This window comes from Dendrobates tinctorius, unplaced genomic scaffold (genome assembly GCF_039654945.1).
Source record: "Dendrobates tinctorius isolate UK_male_01 unplaced genomic scaffold, ASM3965494v1 ptg000120l, whole genome shotgun sequence".
NCBI lineage: Eukaryota > Metazoa > Chordata > Amphibia > Anura > Dendrobatidae > Dendrobates > Dendrobates tinctorius.
Genome location: NW_027361788.1, coordinates 43,881,290 through 43,897,837, shown reverse-complemented (window position 1 = coordinate 43,897,837; position 16,548 = coordinate 43,881,290). Strand labels below are relative to the sequence as shown.

The 16,548-nt window shown below is 41.7% G+C and overlaps 1 long non-coding RNA gene across 1 annotated transcript in view; it reads left to right on the top strand.

Moving 5' to 3' along the window:
- The window catches only part of LOC141046695 (uncharacterized), a 218,457-nt gene extending 215,141 nt beyond the window's left edge, over nucleotides 1-3,316 (top strand). Inside the window, exon 3 of the long non-coding RNA XR_012219632.1 lies at nucleotides 3,130-3,316. This is a non-coding gene — a long non-coding RNA (uncharacterized lncRNA). The remainder of the gene's footprint in view (nucleotides 1-3,129) is intronic.
- Nucleotides 3,317-16,548: the final 13,232 nt, after the last annotated feature.

Below are 16,548 nucleotides of genomic sequence, written 5' to 3'. Positions count from 1 at the left end.
ACCCTGAGAATCTGAAGAGCCCCGTATGTCTGCAGCGGTGGACAATCATGGGCACTACAGCTCCATTTTTATGGGAGTGCTGAAGACTGGATCGGTAGTGGTCCCAGCAGTTGGGAAGTTATCCCCTATCCCATGGATAAGGATTAACTTTCAAACTTGTGACTAACACCATGCGAGCTAGAATGACATCCATATAGTTTGTCAACCAGCTTTCCTGGAAACAGATAAAATGTGTATTTTATCAGGAGGGGGTGCTTCTCCTAATATATGGCTTAGGTAATGTGTATTTCTAAGCAATCCACATATCTCTGCACTAGCTGTTCTACCTGTATTTGGCTCAGACACATTGATATTCATAGCCTACTGGATGAAAGGTAATATCATTGTGTCCTGTGTGCCCAGGGAGCTATGGGGCCGGATATCATTCACTATGTGATATGTTCATTTGCTCCTGACATGAGCTCTGTGCCCTGCAGATAAAAGCAGAGCTTGTTGCATGATTGCTCCGGTCAGCTCCCAGCGGGCGCTGTACACACCACTATATTTAGACGTGTCCTGCGGGCAGAAGAAAACAGATTGAAAACAAAGTTCCTGCTATTTCAATTGTTTTACCCTGCATCTGTTAGAAGTGCACAGTAGGCAGCCATTCTGTGAGGTCCGCACACCGCAGATCACTGCATCGATTCGGCTGGTGTCAGAGTATAAAAATACATACAATGAGCCTGGGATTCATTACAGGAAGATGGGAAAAAATCACGGCTGGGCTTATTTGTTTTTCATGGATTTTATTGGTAGGAGTGAGAGGCTTTGAAAGGCAAGTGAGTAATAACAGAGGTCTGCAACCTGCGGCTCTCCAACTCTTGGGAATGGCAAGATCCAATTCATGAGAACTGTGTTGTGTGTCCTAGGATTTATCAGACATTTATATTAGTGTCAGATACTAATATTGTGGTATGAAAATATAGGAAATATACATTGCAATACTATTTGTGCAATCACACAGGGGCCAAAGGGTAATGAAGCCCAACACCAGCTCCAAAGCAGGTGGAATTGTGCATTATGATGAGCTTTTGTACTGCATAGGGCCCATATATTGTTCCTGCACAGGGCCCTCTTCTAACTATGCTATCCCCTGTGGATCAATGTGATAAATATTGTACTCTGTCATATTATAGGAAAACATTTTACACTGGTGTGATGCCACCTTCACTGGCCTTGTGTATGAAGAGTCGTATCAAAACTGTGCTCATTGGAACCAATCTAATTGCTTCTTTCATCTTCTCAAGGGTTTCAAAGCAATTAAAGCTGAAATCTGATTGGATGCTCGCTTGAAGTGCTTTACTGTTCCTTGTGCCAGCATCAAAGATCTCCTGCAGGCTGTATGCACTGGGCAGTCTATCTTTACACTGTAGTGACCCAGCAGAGACTGACACATGGTGACGTCTGTCACTATCGTGCTTGTGACAAATCATGTAACAGAGCTGTGGTCTCCAATCTGTAGCTCTCATACTATTCTGGACATGCTGGGAGGTGTACTTTCACCATTTTTATATAGATTTATTTTCTTTTGTCTTTATTATATAGAAATTATTATCAATATATGATGAAATGCTGGAATTTAAAGGGAATCTGTCACCGGAAGTCGATGGGCTATGTAAATGCCCTGTGTCCGGTCCGATGGGCGGTGTTTCTTCTTTTTTTCTCCACCCCATCCGTGGCCCCCATCCGCAATCTTTTCCGAATTTAGAGTTGTTCCCCTCCATAGGCACACGCACACACAGTATGCTTTGCCCAACTGCGGGCAAAGCTGAAAATCATTACTGCGCATGCGCCGATGCACTGTGTCCCGGAACACAGCAAAATACTTCCGGGACATAGTGTACCAGCGCATGCGCAGTAATGATTTTTGCCTTTGCCTGTAGTTGGGCAAAGTATACTGCGCGTGTGCGAGGCAAAATTGCTTTGGAGGAAAACAACTCTAATTCCGGAAAAGATCGCGGACGGGGGCCACGGATGGGGTGGAGAAAAAAAGAAGAAACTCCGCCCATCGGACCAGACACAGGGCATTTACATAGCCCTCCAACTTCAGGTGACAGATTCTCTTTTAGTAATGTGACCTAGAATAGGACATAGGGGAAACCAGGAAGACTATGATCAGTAAGTATATTAGCGCACCTACAATATATTGTGTAGACGGGATTAAGAAAATAAATATCTGGCACCATTCCAGCAGGAGGAAACTTACTTTTTTTAAGCCTTTTTATTAAATAATACTAATAAAGATTTCTATACCTATATTATACTGGTGACTAGATACCATTTCTGTACAGGCGCTTATTCTTTGTAAGGTAATTTCTCCTCTCCAGTGTCATACACTTGATATAGGAGCTCTACACCATAGGGTTTTTTACTGTTCTTTCGGGGAATTTAAGCTCATTACAGGTACTTGGGTCACTGGTCGGGATAATACTCATCCAACACAGTGCTTCCCAAATCCAGTCCTCACGGCCCCAGCACATCATATTTTTAGGGTTTCATTAGTATTGCACTGGAGAGAGATCTTGTGGCAATTTCTGATGCCTTGATAATAATTCCATCACCCGTGCAAAAGGAAATCCTGAAAACATGATGTGTTGGGGCTGTGAGGATCGAATCTGGGAAAACCTGGTAGGACAGCTTGACTCTGCTTTCAGGATCACCAACAGTGAGCATTTCACAAACAACTAGTCTCCATGCTTGTCAGCTAACGGTGGTAGGTCATCATAATAACGGCAGATGTCCAGGTATGCCATTGTCTGCGTGACATGTACGATCCAGATAACAAGTATACAGCAGGAACTTGCTCTTAGGCCATTCCCTTATAAATGAGTATTTATAGATATTCCCATCATGTTTATCCATTACATTGGAGGCCAGGTTTTTTAATGCTGTTTATTATTTCAGGTCACATATTTTCCTATAAATATAATCACAAAATACAATTACTAGAAAGAGGAAAGAAGCGACATAAAAGATTGTGAAAATATTTGGTTACCTGATGTGACACATCCTACTACATTAAAGGCTGTGTGGAAATGCCTATCTAAAAATATCCAATCTTTGTAGTCTTATCACATTGTCTATCGGCAGGAAACGGCAGTGAAAATACAAGATGACCTGGTCCGAGAGCCGGAGGATGTCCATGTGCAACGGGAAGATCCTAATAAAAGTAATGTTGTAATATTAGCAAACATGATCGGAAGATCCAATGTGCTGTGTTCAGGTGGCCATAGAAGGAATATTGTAGATATTTGCTCCTGTTATTTTGCTGGCAGGGTTTTACAATACTCTAAAAGGGCACCATTATCAGTACAGTCCTGAGATGGCTGCCGGTCACCCATCACATCTTTACCATTGCCTCATTCTGCACCACATTGTCAGTATTTAGGATGAAGACCGCTCCTTTGGAAAAGCCGCAAGGCACTGCATAGTTCATGTATCCGTACAGAGTAAGGCTTTATTCCCATACTACAGGGTACTTAGTACCAAAACCAGGATCAAATTTCATAATGGGATCACAGGAATCACTTCTGCATATGATTTTTGGAAAAAGGCTCTCCTGCTCTTTTGTAATGAAGTCAAGTCCTGTTTTTGATATTGTGACCATGGTATGAGGAGCAATTCCCAAAATATAATATAAAGGATTTGCCATTCATGCAATTCTGTCTCGAGCTTGGAGCTTCAAAATTTCAATGTAAAATCTGCTGCTATCACTGGTAATTAGAGGTGATTCCTAATCCCCCATCCATCATATCTTTACAGAATTGTCTGAATATTGATACCAGGTTGGTGGAGTTTTTCTATGTTACTGATATTATTACTAACAGAAGCTCAGCTAGATGATCTGATAATTAGGAGCTTCATATACTCGTTTGCCGAATTATAGGCCGTCAATCTCGCACTGAACGAGCAAATCACTAGTTTGACAAGTGATTGGATCCCTGATGCAGGTATTAAAATCGTTCTTGGCAACACATCATCCTGTGTAAACAGGGCATGTTCTGATTTTCTATGCTCACTGGATGATTGCATTATGATCTTTGGGGGAAGTGGCACCATCACTGGAGCTTTGGTTGGTTACAATTATGGTTATTTAATGTGATCTTTTTGGATAGTGGCTCACTTTAAAAAACGCCTGTATATGAGGATTATTTGTAATTAAGTTTGCTGCTATTTGGTGTTGTAACCATGTTGGAAACTATTCTATTTTATGATTGTTATTCATGGCCACACCATTTTTGTAATTGATGAGGTTTAATGATATATGAATTTGTACCTGCTCCTTGTTGGTGCCGCTTGTTTTCTGGTCCTTTGGGCTCATGATCATGCACTATTGGCACTTTTAGATATGTATTATGTGCAATTGAATGTTTCTATAAATGTTAATAAAGTTGTTTTTTCTGCATGTTCAGTATACGTTTTTCTTTGGTCAAAATTTCAATGATCTTTGCCATGCGCATAGTATCCCGGTCGGTCGGTGAAAACATGCCTCAGATCGGCTTGTATATAACCAGACAGTGGTCATTTAATGGCCATGGTCAGCTGATGTATATGTATCTTAACCACTGTGGCCCACCAGATATATATGATATATTAATATATGATGTGTTTAGTCTGACATCTGGGGATTACATGGTGACCTTAGCTCCCGACTTGTCATGACGCATGGTCATAACTTATAAGTGCAGCCACCACAGATGAAAAAAAGCTTAACCCCAAGAGGTCAAACTGTGCTCTGAGGTTGTCACAAGAAACTTCCAAGTTGTGATACCCAGCTCTTTGCTGGAGAGTCCTTCTAAAACAACACTATGTGACATCTGTCACAATACGAGAGAGACATCTCCTCAGAAGTGTGACCCAGCAGCTGCCCTGGCAGACATGAGGAGCAGGAGGAGCTGACACATGCTCGGCCAGAGCCTCTCAGGTTTACATGTGTATTTATGGCCTTCTCTTCACTTCCAGAACAGAGGCAAAATGAAGACAGGTCCTTGAGAAAGATATCTTTGTGTCTGATGAGGAGATGGGATGGGTAGCTTCTGAGGGTGGGACTGCGTCTTAAGAGACTCGGTCACACATATAGCGGTAAATGTCTCATTCTCTGCTTGTTATGAACTTTGCTCTATTCACAATTGGATCATTGATGAAAATAGGATCTATATTATACAGCTCCTAATAGCCTATTGGCTTGGGATCTATGTTTTTCCTCCTTCAACAGGTAGAATAGGACAGTAGATCCATCAGCTGCAATTAAAAGGAAACAGTGTGAACAGTCTCAAGGTACCCACACACATTATATAGACAGTTGTACATTCAGCACTGGCATTCTAAATATCACATTAGTTCAAATAAAAAAAATATATATTTTATTGAGTTAATAATATGCAATTAAACATCATATGTATCGTCGTGTGTGTATATGTATATATAGTGTGTATATATATGTAATGATTACATTTGTTGATGGCACGAAACTAGGAGGGATAGCTAATACTAGAGAAGAGAGAGAGAATTCAAAAATATATAAATAAACTGGAGCAGTGGGAAGCAACTAACAGAATGGTTTTTAACAAGGAAAAATGCAAAGTACTACATCTGGGCAATAAAAATGAAAAAAGCATATACAGAATGGGAGGAATAGGGCTAAGCAACAGCACATGTGAAAAAGACTTGGGTATACTAATAGATCACAGACAGAATATGAGTCAACAGTGTGATGCAGCAGCAAAAAAGGCAAATGCAATTCTACGATTTATTAACAGAAGCATACTGTCTAGATCACGTGAAGTCATTATTGCCCTCTACTCCTCTTTGGTCAGACCTCATCTGGAATACTGTGTCTAGTTTTGAGCGCCACATTTTAAAAAAGACATCAACAAACTGGAGCAAGTTCAGAGAAGAGCGACCAGAATGGTGACCGGTCTGTAAACCATGTCCTATGAGAAACGGTTACAGGATTTGGGAATGTTTAGCTTGCAAAAAAGACAGAGGAGACTTAATCGCTGTCTACAAATATCTCAAGGGCTATCACATTGTAGAGGGATCATCTTTATTCTCATTTGCACAAGGAAAGACTAGAAGCAATGGGATGAAACTGAATGGGAGGAGACACAGATTAGATATTAGAAAAAACTTTTTGACAGTGATGGTGATCAATGAGTGGTACAAGCTGCCACGAGAGGTGGTGAGTTCTCATTCAATGGAAGTCTTCAAACAGAGGCCGGACAGACATCAGTCTGGGATGATTTATCGAATCCTGCTTTGAGCAGGGGGTTGGACCAGATGACCCAGGAGGTCCCTTCCAACTCTACCATTCTATGATTTTATATATATATATATATATATATATATATATATATATATAATATATATATATAATGTGACTAATAATAAAACTGAAATAACAAAATACATATAAGTCGTCTGTTTGATCATTGACATTATAGTACGTTTTCACCTTGTTTATTAGAAGAACATTGACTGACTGACTTTGACTAATGTATATGGAGTTGTCCTTACTCTTCCCTCAAATGCAGGTGTTGGGAGAAGACGGGTCAGGAATGTTGGATTTTAACCAGTTTGATCATCCGTTCCTGTGTATGTGTGTATGTATGTATATATAAATGTACGTGTGTATGTGTATATATATATATATATATATATATAGATATATATTACAAATATTATATATATATATATATCTATATATATAGATATGTGTATATATATATATAAAATATTTGTATGTATGTATAGCGGGTTAAGAAAGTGTTGAACATGTCACCAATTTTATAAGTAAATGTATTTGTAAAGGTGCTATTGACAGATGTTGATAATAACTCATCCAAACCACACAGGTGAAAAATCAAACTATAGATGGGGCAGCACTGAAGCTCAGTGGTTAGCACTACACTACAGGTAGATCTGTCCCACCAAGGAAAACATCTGCAAGAAGTTTGTATGTTCTCCATTTCCTCCCACACTCCAAAAATAGGGAATCTAGATTGTGAGGCCCATTGGGGACAGTGATGATGATGTCTGTAAAGTGCTGAAATCTACCAGTAATTAGAAAGCAATCCTGCCTCTTAGTAAGAAAGAATATCAGCTGGTTCAATTGATGGCCTATAAAAAGATGTTTATATATATATATATATATATATATAATCAGTTTTAAGGCATAGAACAATAGGAATGATAAATGTAGACACACAAATCATGCACATAAATTGTGAGTGCACAATCAGCTTGCACTCCCTGATGGAGGACTGCTATTTCTAGTGGTGGTCTAAGGAGAATGTGTAATAGCAATGACTTCTGGTGTTGGGCAGTGGATAAGTTATGCGGGGAGATTCTGTATTTGCAGGATTATCACTTACCTCTGAACGTCAGGCAGCCGCCGGTGGAGAAGGTAGATCTGCCCATCATGTGGTAGTTTGCTGATTTGTGCAGAACCAGCAGGTTGGACTCTTGCCGATGCTCCTGTTCATCACCCTAGAAATATTAAGTTATAATGAAGAGAAATGAATAACCTGCGCTCCAGCATTTGCCTTTTCTTACCCATTACAGGTACCAGATGTTGTCCATCCTTCTTGGCTCCTTGAACAGGAATTACAACTGATAAGAGCCCCTGGTTCCATACAAGTCTGCTGGCGAAGAAGCGCAGCATAAATCTCACTTGTGATTAATTTTAAAATAGTGTCTAATAAGATGAGACTGGCTGAGAAGGCAGCTAAGTATTTTCCCTAACTGTCTGCCAGACATGCCAAGCTGAGAATAGAGCCCAGATGTCATTGGGGGTGGTGGGTATCGGGTATCAGCTCAAGATTGTTTGCATTTACTTAGTGTCAATTCCGGGAGGGGAAGAAAGCCACAAGTTTTGGATTGAATTTCAAGGATTACAAACTGGGCATCTTGCTGTCAAGTCCAAGGGCAAAGACACTTCATAGGATGTTTGAGGTTAAATGGAATGTATCTGATTGAAGCTCTTGTATTATTTAATGAAGCCAAAAGGCTGAAAACACAAGGTTTAAGCAAAGTATGACTAATGTCTAAGGAAGGATACAAGATACTTGTGTGCTAGTCTGGGTTAATCGCTGCTGAGTGCCAGATAAAGCCACCTTAAGATATGACATCCTGTCAATGATAACGATGATGCTTGTAAGGGAATCAAAGATTTAGATATTCCACTGCCTGACAAATCCAGATAATGCCGATGAGTGTGATAGTGCTAGCTGCCCTCTGCATCGCATTCAGTACCTATTAACATAGTTAGCAAAATATGATTAAAGTAACTTGGCGCTCCGCAGTTAAGTGTCCTTGGCATTTACTTCTGAAGTAGCGACTCGAAACACCCTACAGGTCAGATATGGAAAAAGAGCAACTTACCGTTCCCTAAAGAAGTATACCACAAATCATATATGTGAATAAGTAAGAAGTGTGTGATTCTCGGGGGTCAGGCATGCACCCTGCCTCTTCACTTAATTTCTACAACACTAACCTCCGCTGTCTCCATCACCTCTGTAGCCTTTAGATGGAGCGGCACCTAGTGTGCTCTGCAAGTTAAATTTCTTTGCTTCTCTATCAAACAGGGACCCTTAACACCTTACCGACCACTGCTATGACTTTTAACTGCGGCAGTTAAGGGTACTTATTTCTCAGCGCTGCCCAGAGAACATGACATGGGTCGGTTTATACCATCCCCAGTGTTGCGATCGCCGTTATTCACTGAATAATGGAGACCGCAAAAAAAAGTCAGATTTCCCATACATTTCTCTCGCCTTTGATATGATCTGGCACATCAGAGAAGAGAGAAATGGAGTACCCCAAGCCCCCCAGGTATCTCCGGTGTCCCCTGGACACTCCGGCTCTGTCCCCCGGCATCTTCTTCTGGGAAAAAAATGGCAGGTGGGAGATTTTTCCTATTGGTTCATTTTGATCACTGTGATAGACCCTATCACAGTGATCAAAATTTAAAAAAATGGTAAATCAAACCCCTTTTATCACCTCCTTAGTTAGGTAAAAATAATAAAATTAAAAACGTATTTTTTTCTGTTGAGGTTAGGGCTGTGTTAGGGTTGGAGTTAGAATTGGGGGGTTTCAACAGTTTAGGTACATCAGGGGGTCTCCAAACGCGACATGGCGCCCGCTATTGATTCCAGCCAATTTTGCGTTCAAAAAGTCAAACTGTGCTCCCTCCCTTCTGAGCCCTGCCATGCGCCCAAACAGTGGCTTTCCCCCCACATATGGGGTCCATTTTCTCCTAATAGCCTTGTAAAAATAAAAAAGTTTGGTTGCAAAGTAAATTTTTTTTTTTTTTAAATAAAATGTTAATTTCTTCCTTCCACATTGCTTTAGTTCTCAGGAAGCACCTGAGGGGTTAATAAACTTCTTGAATGTGGTTTTGTGCACCTTGAGGGGTGCAGTTTTTAGAATGGTGTCACTTTTGGGTATTTTCTGTTATATTGACCCCCCCCAACTCACTTCAAATGTGAGGTAGTCCCTTAAAAATGGTTTTGTAAATTTTGTTGAAAAAATGAGAAATTACTGATCAACCCGAATCCTAACAAAAAAAAATGTTTTAAAAATTGTGCTGATGTAAAGTAGACATGTGAGAAATGTTATATATTAACTATTTTGTGTAATTTGAATCTTTGATTTAAGGGCACAAAGATTAAGAGTATGAAAATTGCTAAATTTTCAAAATTTTTGCCATATTTCCATTTTTTTCATAAATAAATGCAAGTCATATCGAAGAAATGTCACCACTACTATGAAGTACAATATGTCATGAAAAAAAATATCTCAGAATCAGTGGGATATGTTGAACCGTTCCAGAGCTATAACCTCATAAAGTAACAGTGGTCAGAATTGTAATAATTGGCTTGGTCATCAAGTACAAAATTGGCTCTGTCACTAAGGGGTTATGTGATCGGTGCTAGTCCCAAAGATTAGTCATTTATAACCTGTCCTGTGGGTACAAGATAAGTGTGTTATATGTAATGTTAGTAGCAGAAATGCGACACATGTGCCAACAGAATGCTGTAGCCTGTGAAATCATCTTATCTATGCCTGAAACAGTTATCACTCTTATTAGAAATTATTATAGAGGAAACAATTGATTATTATCCATATATCTCGTTAAATTGTGAAGTCAAATTGTCAGCAAGATGGACACTGGTAATTACAGACCTCATACAAGAGGATTGAACAACTTTTGCCCCACAAAGTTCCCCTGAGTCTAATATTATGTTTTTTTTTTAGAACATTTAATAGGATGGAGGGGCCTGGCACCCCCATACTATCTATGGATGCCATTAGGCTATGTTCACACCTTGTGTTTTTGCAGTTTTTTAATGCAAATTTTAAGCTGCTAAAAACGCCGGTTATTCTTATTTTTTTGCAGCGTTTTTGGTCTTTTACTGCGCTTTTATCAGGGTACATTTGTCTCTTGTGCATGATGATAAAGTTTAGTGCATAAAAAATCTGGCTCAACATCATCAGGTTTTGGCACCAAAAACACAGCAAAATCTGATATGTGCATTTTTGCAGCATTTTTTGCACTACCTATTGCTTTCAATGGGTGAAAAAAAACACTAAAAGAGGTGACATGCTGCATTTTGCAAAAACGCAGCTCTTTGACAAAATAGTGAGGGAAAAAAAGGTGCATGCATGGGATTTCTGAAATCTCATAGACTTGCTGGTACTGTGAAACACAGCTGAAAATTTGCACAAGAAAAGTTGTAAAAACGCAACGTGTAACTATAGCCTTACAGCATTCAATAGGATGGAGGGACCTTTTGTTTTGGCAGTTTTAAAGCAATATGGATTTGGAGCTCAAATTTCAACGGGATCAAACAACTTTATGATTCTATCTATGTAAGTAAATGTTAATGGAGTACTAATGGATGCTCTTGAATTAATGGCAAGTACACGTTAGGGCTGTCCAATCTCCTGTCTTATTTTGCTTTAATGGTGGAGCCTTTCACACAGTAGGTTCTCACTTCGCCATAGTCGTATCTATAGAGTTGGAGGAATATAACATTCAGTATTACGTCAGTGATATATTACACTGCGCAACAAATTTCAGGGAAGTTCTTGTCCCCTCAGAAAATTTTATTGTATCTTATAGATTTTGATATTCTGAACACGAATATGTGCTCCAAAAGTCTGTATCACATAAGGTTTTTAAGAAACAACAGTTTATAGTCTACATTATGATGTCCGAGACACTACATACATGTGCATCGATGTCAGTAGCAAAAGCAATTGTTCAAAAGTGTTTTGCAGACGACTTTCGTTTATAATCCATGTCAGATGCTTCTCGAATAAGATTCCAGCAATAGTCAGCCAGCATTAACGTACTCCACTTTCCCTTGTACCTTTTCTCCATCACCGCAAATGTCTTGGTGAAATCTTTCACCGTGTTCATAGCTAACGGCACCAAGAATGGCTGGTAAAAAGTCCAAGTGAGAATGCAGAAAATGCATTTTTAGTGACATATTGCATTTCATCAAATGATATGCAGTGAGCATGCTGTCCACAAGTTGTTTAAAGTTCGGTGCCCTGCTGTTGCCATGGAAGTTGAAGGTCACATCTTTAAAGGCTCTCCATGCCACTTGTTCAGCACCTTGCAAAAGACCATCAAAGCTACTGTCATTCATTATATTTGTGATCTGTGGGCCAATAAAAATATCTTCTTTAATCTTTGCATCACTTATTCTTGGAAATTTCTGTCGCAAATAAGAAAAGACTTCCGATTAGAGTTGAGCAACTTTGGTCAGATCGGGTTTCATGAAACAAAATTTGTTTCAGATGAAACTGGTCCGACTAGTGCAAAAAAAGTCGGAGTTTCGTCCGAAACCCGACCCCAATGCAAGTCAATGGGAAATAAAAGTCGGCATTGAGCGGATGACATTCATCCACTCAATGCCGACTTTTATTCCCCATTGACTTGCATTGGGGTCGGTTTTCGGAGGAAACTCCGACTTTTTTTGCACTAGTCGGACCAGTTTCATCTGAAACAAATTTTGTTTCATGAAACCCGATCCGACCAAAGTCGCTCAACTCTACCTCTGATTCTTTGTTCATTGCTTTGACAAAATTCTTCATAAGCCCAAGTTTAATATTCAAAGGATGGGGAAATATCTTTGCTGGATCAACGAGAGGATTATGTTTAACATTCTTCTGTCCAAGAACCAGGTTTTTGTGGAGTGGCCAGTCCTTTCTGAAATAGTGCATTTCTCGTGCACAACTGTCTCTCTGTAATGTTCACGCCCTGACTGGTTGGCGCGAATGTGGCGGTGTGGCTCCACTGTGCCACAAACCAGACTACCCTGGAAGGAGCATGAATAAGCAGCTACCTTGGTGTTCACTGGAGCCTCCGATAGTGAGGTCAGGCTTGTGCAGCAGGTAGCTGCCAGGTACCACTCCAGGGTGGTGTCTGGCTGTGGCTGCTGATCCCACTGGGGAACAAAACACTATGTGTAGTGCGGACAAGTACAGACAGGCACAACTGATACAATGGTGGGCACGGCTGGTACTCTTGGCAGACAAGCGGGCACGACTGAGACACTGGCAGGCAGGCGGGAATGGCTGAAACTCTGGCAGGACAGGCAGGCATGGCTAGCGGGACTGGAACCGGTACGGGTAGGACAGGAACATAGACAGAACGGTGTGAGTGGGATACAGGAAGGGGAGGAGTTGGGACTGAATAGGGAAGACCAGAGATATGGACTGGAATGAGAGGTTAATGGGAACAGGTAGGAACCTGTTCAGACTGGAGAAACAGGGACAGACTCTGGGAGGACAGAAACACAGACAGGTAAGAGTAGAGGGAATAGGTAGGGACCTGTTCAGACTGGAGGAGCGGCAAGCAGAACAGAGTCGCTGGTTGCAGTGCAGCGAGTTGAACCGCAAAGAGTGCGGAGCAAAAGGCAGAACTGCAGGAGTGCAGAGAAAAAGTCAGAACCGCAGGTATGCGGAGCAGGACGGAACCGCAGGTATGCGGAGCAAGTGCAGAGCAGAGAACCGCAGGTAGGCGGAGCAGGTACAGACGGAGAGGGCACAAGGAAAGACACAGCAGGGAAAGGAGCCACAGACAAGGAGACCAACAGACAGGTAAGGACTGAGTACAGACAAGGTCAGGTATAGGAACAGGGTAAGATGCAGGAATAGAACACAGTACACATAGGGTTGGACACAGAGACAAATACAGGACAAGGACACAGGCCTGAGTATGCAGCCCTCAGGAAGGCGGTAACAAGACACAAAGCGCACAGAAACAGATCTGGGTATGCAGCCCCCAGAGAAGGCAGAAACAGGACTGGACCTGGCACCTCAGCAGTAAGGCACTGATTGAGGGAAATAGTTGCTCAGGCAGCTTCCACCAAGTGGAGCTGCCTTAAATACCAGAGGCCTCTTGGTAATTGGCTGGGAACACCATAGGCAGGTGCACACTGATTCTATAAGAACCAGAGAGTACCGGCACCACCCCCCATGCACACAGCCAGGAAGTATGCAGAGAGCAGGCTGGAGGCAAGAGGCATACAGCATAGAGCCAGCAACAGACAGAACTCACAGCATGGCCCGGAGTAGTGAGTAAGGCTGGTGGGGGATGGGAAGCCATGCAGTGATGCCGGAAGGGTTATTACAGTACCCCCTCCTTTACAGCCCCTCTTCTTCAAGCCTGCCAGAATGACCTGCAGAAGGAGTATGGGACCACACACAGTCCAGGCCATCATGAAATCCTTCGGGTAAAGTGAAGTAGGCGTGCCATCAGGAATCACAGAATGCCAAGTCTCTTGGTGCCTGACGAGGTCAACCTTCACAATAACCTGGGCCTCTTCCTCCAGACTGGAGAAAAGCACACTTCTGTCTTAGTATCATAAACAGCCAGCCATATGGAAGATGAAGGCATACATTCAGGAAGCATCTTCAGCCCGTTACCCTGAAAAAACTGGACCACCTCTTCCAGGTTAGAGGATGAGTAAAACTCTGTCTTGGTATCTTCACCCACTGGCCACATGGGAGCAGAAGGCATACACTCAGGATGCATCTTCAGCCCATTACCCAGAGGAAGGCAATCAAGAGGCAGGGATGCTCCTGGGAACAGAACACTGGTATAGTCCTTGGAGCTGTGTAGAGAGAACGCCACCACTTTCCCTTCATTGGAGAAGTCATCACACTTAGGCTACTTTCAGTGTTATGAATGGGTCACCGAGGAGAAAAAAAGCAACACACGCTAAGTATCAGAAAACCAGAGAGGTTGGTAACTATGCAGATTGCAGATCCCTGATCTTAACACACAACTAGCAGCAGTCGTGGAGCGTGCCTATGATGGTCCTGGACACCTCGTCACAAGCGGAGAGCTAAATAAGCCTAAAGTAAGAAAAGAGGAGAACTAACTCCCCCAGAGCAGACCCCAAAGGAAAGACAGCCCCCCACATGTATTGACGGTGAAGCAAGATGAAAACACAAACAAAGGGAGAAAAATAGGCTGAGCAAACGATGGGGCCAAACTAACTTGAAAGGACAGGAAAGGAAAGATACTGTCTGCAATCTGCCAAAAAACCCTACCCAAAATAATGTCCAACACTTCTGATAACAAAATTAACCCTGAAGTCACTAGACTTCTCCCACTATATCAGCACTCTGAAATATTCTGAGACAGAGCAAAAAAGAGGCCAATCTAATAAAGGACAAAAAGGCAAATTGGCAAATACAGATAAATAAGAGTGGAAGTTCAGCACAGCCCAGCCGAGCTGGCTGACCACAAAAAAACTGAGTTGACCAACAAGAGCAAGTGTGAACATTAGCAAAAACAAACTTAACTTGAGAAGACTGGAGCAGAGCTGAAGTCCAAGACCTGAGAAGCAGACTGAATCACCAGCAACTGGATAGGGTGTCGGCTGTCTTTTATCCAGTCTGATACTCCAGAGATTCAATCATTATCCTCCTCGTCAGGTGGCAGACCATTACCAATTAAACCAACCTCACTACCTCCTGTCACCACCAGAGGGAGAACGGAAGGAGAACTCCCAGCTGGTGGAGCAGAAAATGAGCTCATAACATTTCAGACCAGCATTCTGAGGCGCAGCGCAGGGCCGCCACTAAGCTCTGCCCCCGGCCGCGCCTCCTCCGGTCAGCTCCTATGATCGCATGACGGTGCATGCGATCAGCATACCTTATATTTAGCATTGGGTATGCTGGCCGTGCGCTGGTATGATTTTGCCGGCGCTTGCGCCCTTTTGGTGTTGCGCCGAGCACACAAAAATGCAACACGAGATGTGCAGCATCTGAAACAACGGATTCTGGAAGCCTGTGCTAGCATTTCTTCTGCAGTGTTGCTATCAGTGTGTCAAGAGTGGGAGAAGAGGGTTGCATGGACAATCCAACACAATGGGCAGCACTTTGAACTCATTTTATAAGTGGTCATAAACTTGTAAATAACTCCTGAAAGAATAAAGTTATGTTAAAACCAAGCACACCATTGTTTTTCTTGTGAAATTTTCAATACGTTTGATGTGTCACATGACCCTCTTCCCATTGGAAAAAATAAAGTTGGATCCAAAATGGCCAACTTCAAAATGGCCGCCATGGTCACCACCCATCTTGAAAAGTTTTCCCCCCTCCCATATACTAATGTGCCACAAACAGGAAGTTGATATCACCAACCATTCCCATTTTATTTAGGTGTATCCATATAAATGGCCCACCCTGTATAAGCACAGAGTCGCTGAAAAATAGGCAAATATTATTTATTGATGGTGTGCTTTGTGTTTTTTTTTTCTCTCCTTGTTTGGAGGTGTTGGCTAGGGCAAGTTTAGAAGATGGGAAAAGAAATGGAAAAAAATAGATAATTGTGTTATTTTTCTTGTGTTGATTTGTCTATGTTTTATGTTTGATTATAGAGATAAACATCATTTACAAAAAAAAATTCTTGTCTGTCGTGGTGCTAGCTATTCCATCCATGAGCGAAGATTGATGTCTCATTGCAGTGGAGACCAGTAGAGCTTCGGCCTCTTCAATATTATGGAAAGTAGCGACACACTGAAGACAACAATCCTCCCGCTGATTGGCTATGGCAAGCCAACGTTGAGACTTTAGGAAAATGGGATTTCCACTCACACTGCAAATATCTTCCATGAAGGCAGTCAGAGCAAAAAGAGAAATTGCTTCAGGTATAAAAAAAATAGAATCTTAAAATGTAATGTCATCGCAAACAGGGAAAAGTTTCACCCATAAATTCTACTGTGGATTTTACCATCAATCCACAGCAAGTCAGCTGCAGCATTCACATGTATATATGAAAGCAGTGATACAGATGGTTAGATGTGACATGCGCTGGGGATTTTAGAATTTGAAGCAAGTCAGTGTGTGACAATTTACTTTGTGTAAATGAGAATAATAAAATCTCTAGAATTGTCATCGCTACAGGAAAGTAAGTAACGGCTGGCAGAGATCACTGGAATGAAAGCGCTGAAGCCGAGGAGTCTGAACAGGTAAGTAGGTTAG